Below are 4,586 nucleotides of genomic sequence, written 5' to 3' on the forward strand. Positions count from 1 at the left end.
ACGTGGAAAAAGTCAAGGGGTCTGAATACTTTCCGAAGGCACACGCATACTGACGCCCCAAGAATAAGACAGTTGAATAGCTATCCAATGGTTACCCGGACTATCTGCACTGCACTATTTTGCACTCTCACGTGACTTGATCCTGACACTCTCACACAAACACGCACACATACACACGCATACTGACGCCACACAAACACACACTTTCACACATGTACACATACACTCTGAAAAAAAGGTGCTAAGTAGAACCATATAGAGTTCTTCAGTTTGTCCCCATATGGTTATTCAAAGAAACCCCTGTGTAGGGTTCTACATAGAACCCCTATAAACAATTCCACCAACCTTATTAGCCTTCCAAATCAAATGATCTATGGCAATACATTACATTTCACAAGGCCTTTCTTTGAGGGCCTAGTTATACCCCAACAGTAGTGTTAGGAAACTCCTGGTTACAGGCCACATCAGGCCTGCAAGTAACATTATGCTGGCTTGCAAAGTGATGTGTAATTCCTATTGGAATCCAGCCAGTTAGTATATCCAACAAGTGGAATTGTTCAATCACCCGCAACCTGCATTCAGAATGACTGTCAGTCTCAGTATTCAATCTTCCATAACCTATCTCAATCATCTAAACTGGAACAGCCATCTCAGTAATAGGTGCAATAAATCCAATTACTATCAGATTGGATTATTTTAGAAAACTGTATGTTATTTATCTTTGTGTAGCATGAAATTAATCAACCATTCAATGTACTTGCAAAAACACAGATAATACAGTAAAACAAACAATTCTTAATCTCCCTGCAATAGAGCATACTGGGAAATATTATGTATGGTTTTATGTAGAACTCTTCTTGCCTTCCAAAGAATCCTTCTCATCTTCCAAAGAATCATCAAATAACCCTTTCTTCCCAAAACGTTCTCAGGATGTTAAAGGTTCTAGGTAGAACCCTTTGCCTTACAAAATAATCCTTGTCTTCCAAATAGGATTCTTTAGATCAGAACGGTTCTTGGTAGAACCCTATCCCTCTGCAAATAACCCCTTTGTAACCCTTTTTTTCTAAGAGTGTACACTCATCATATACGCTGCTACTACTTAGTTTTTTTACTCTTATTATTATCTATCCTGATGCCTAGTGACTTTAACCCTGCCTACATGTACAGTGCATTCAGAAAGTATTCACACCCACTGATATACACACACAATACCCCATAATGTCAGTGGAATTATGTTTTTATACATTTTTACAAATTAAGAAAAAATGAAAAGCTGAAGTCACTTCAATATAAGTATTCAACCCCTTTGTTATGGCTAGCCTAAATAAGTTCAGGAGTACAAATTTGCTTAACAAGTCACATAAGTCGCATGGACTCGGTGTGCTATAATGGTGTTTAACATGATTTTTTTAATGACTACTTCATCTCTGTAACCCACAATTATCTGGGTCCCCCAGTCGAGCAGTGACTTTCAAGCACAGATTCAACCACAAAGATCATGTAGGTATATAATAAAAAGCAGACATTGAATATCCCTTTGTGCATGGTGAAGTTATTAATTACAGTGTTGATGGTGTATTAATACACCCAGTCACTACAAAGATACTGGCTTCCTTCCCAACTCAGTTTCCGGAGAGGACGGAAACCGCTCAGGGATTTCTCCATGAGGCCAATGGGGATTTTAAAACAGAGTTTAATGGCTGTGATGGGAGAAAACTGAGGATGTATCAACAATATTGTAGTTACTCCTCAATACTAACCTAAATGACAGAGTGAAAAGAAGGAAGCCTGTACAGAATACACATATTCCAAAACATGCATCCTGTTTGCAATAAGGCACTAAAGTAATACTGCAAAAAATGTGGCAAAGAAATTAACTTTTTGTCCTGAATACAAAGCATCACTGACTAACACTCTTCTTATTTTCAAGCATGAAGTTGGCTGCATCATGTTATGGGTACGGTTGTCATTGGCAAAGACTAAGGAGTTAAAAAAAAAAAAAAAAAATGCAATAGAGCTAAGCACAGGCAAAATCGTAGAGGAAAACCTGGTTCAGTCTGCTTTCCAACAGACACTGGGATACAAATTCACCTTTCAGCCACACAATAGCCTAAACACTAGGCCAATTATACACTGGAGTTGCTCACCAAGACGACATTCAATGTTTCTGAGTGCCCTAGTTAAAGTTGGCTTAAATTGGCAAAAAACATCCATGGCAAGACTTGAAAATGGCTGTTTAGCAAAGACCAATAACCAGAGCTTGAAGAATTGTAAAAAGAATAAAGGGCAAATATTGTACAATTCAGGTGTGCAAAGCTCTTAGAGACTTACCCAGAAAGACTCACAGCTGTAATCACTGCCAAAGGTGATTCTAACATGTATTGACTCAAGGGGTTGAATACTTAGTTTTTCATTTTCCATTTAATTAAAAATAAAAATGATAATTTTTCTTCCATTTTGACATTAGACAATTTTGTTTAGATTGTTGCTAAAAAAATGACAATTCAATTCATATAAATCCTACTTTGTCAAGGGGTGTGAATCTTTTCTGAAGGCACTGTATATACAGTGGGGAGAACAAGTATTTGATACACTGCCAATTTTGCAGGTTTTCCTACTTACAAAGCATGTAGAGGTCTGTAATTTTTATCATAGGTACACTTCAACTGTGAGAGACGGAATCTAAAACAAAAATCCAGAAAATCACATTGTATGATTTTTAAGTAATTAATTTGCATTTTATTGCATGACATAAGTATTTGATCACCTACCAACCAGTAAGAATTCCGGCTCTCACAGACCTGTTAGTTTTTCTTTAAGAAGCCCTCCTGTTCTCCACTCATTACCTGTATTAACTGCACCTGTTTGAACTCGTTACCTGTATAAAAGACACCTGTCCACACACTCAATCAAACAGACTCCAACCTCTCCACAATGGCCAAGACCAGAGAGCTGTGTAAGGACATCAGGGATAAAATTGTAGACCTGCACAAGGCTGGGATGGGCTACAGGACAATAGGCAAGCAGCTTGGTGAGAAGGCAACAACTGTTGGCGCAATTATTAGAAAATAGAAGAAAATAGAAGAAGTTCAAGATGATGGTCAATCACCCTCGGTCTGGGGCTCCATGCAAGATCTCACCTCGTGGGGCATCAATGATCATGAGGAAGGTGAGGGATCAGCCCAGAACTACACGGCAGGACCTGGTCAATGACCTGAAGAGAGCTGGGACCACAGTCTCAAAGAAAACCATTAGTAACACACTACGCCGTCATGGATTAAAATCCTGCAGCGCACACAAGGTCCCCCTGCTCAAGCAGGCGCATGTCCAGGCCCGTCTGAAGTTTGCCAATGACCATCTGGATGATCCAGAGGAGGAATGGGAGAAGGTCATGTGGTCTGATGATTCAAAAATAGAGCTTTTTGGTCTAAACTCCACTCGCCGTGTTTGGAGGAAGAAGAAGGATGAGTACAACCCCAAGAACACCATCCCAACCGTGAAGCGTGGAGGTGGAAACATCATTCTTTGGGGATGCTTTTCTGCAAAGGGGACAGGACGACTGCACCGTATTGAGGGGAGGATGGATGGGGCCATGTATTGCGAGATCTTAGCCAACAACCTCCTTCCCTCAGTAAGAGCATTGATGATGGGTCGTGGCTGGGTCTTCCAGCATGACAACGACCCGAAACACACAGCCAGGGCAACTAAGGAGTGGCTCCGTAAGAAGTATCTCAAGGTCCTGGAGTGGCCTAGCCAGTCTCCAGACCTGAACCCAATAGAAAATCTTTGGAGGGAGCTGAAAGTCCGTATTGCCCAGCGACAGCCCCGAAACCTGAAGGATCTGGAGAAGGTCTGTATGGAGGAGTGGGCCAAAATCCCTGCTGCAGTGTGTGCAAACCTGGTCAAGAACTACAGGAAACGTCTGATCTCTGTAATTGCAAACAAAGGTTTCTGTACCAAATATTAAGTTCTGCATTTCTGATGTATCAAATACTTATGTCATGCAATAAAATGCAAATTAATTACTTAAAAATCATACAATGTGATTTTCGGGATTTTTGTTTTAGATTCCGTCTCTCACAGTTGAAGTGTACCTATGATAAAAATTACAGACCTCTACATGCTTTGTAAGTAGGAAAACCTGCAAAATCGGCAGTGTATCAAATACTTGTTCTCCCCACTGTACTTACCTCAACTACCTCGTACCCCTGCAAATTGATATGGTATATTGGTACCTGTATTTAGCTTCATTCTTGTGTGTTATTTCTCTTGTGTTTTTATCTTCTTGTTTTACTCTGTATCGGTGGGAAAGAGCTCGTTAGTAAGCATATCACTCTAGGCCTGTTGTTGTATTTGACGCATGTGACAAATACAATTGTATTTGTTTCGTTGCCACAAAACGAGGAGATTTACCCTATTTAATGAGACATACAATGCTCAGCAGAGAGCGCACACACACACACATACAGTCATGTACACATGCGCGCGCGCACACACACACACACACACACACAAACCCACATTGCCTGTAACGCCATACACAGCTCTGAATTTAAAATGAGGATAAATAATTGATAAGGAATGCC

This window comes from Salvelinus alpinus, chromosome 1 (assembly GCF_045679555.1).
Source record: "Salvelinus alpinus chromosome 1, SLU_Salpinus.1, whole genome shotgun sequence".
Classification (NCBI taxonomy): Eukaryota; Metazoa; Chordata; class Actinopteri; order Salmoniformes; family Salmonidae; genus Salvelinus; species Salvelinus alpinus.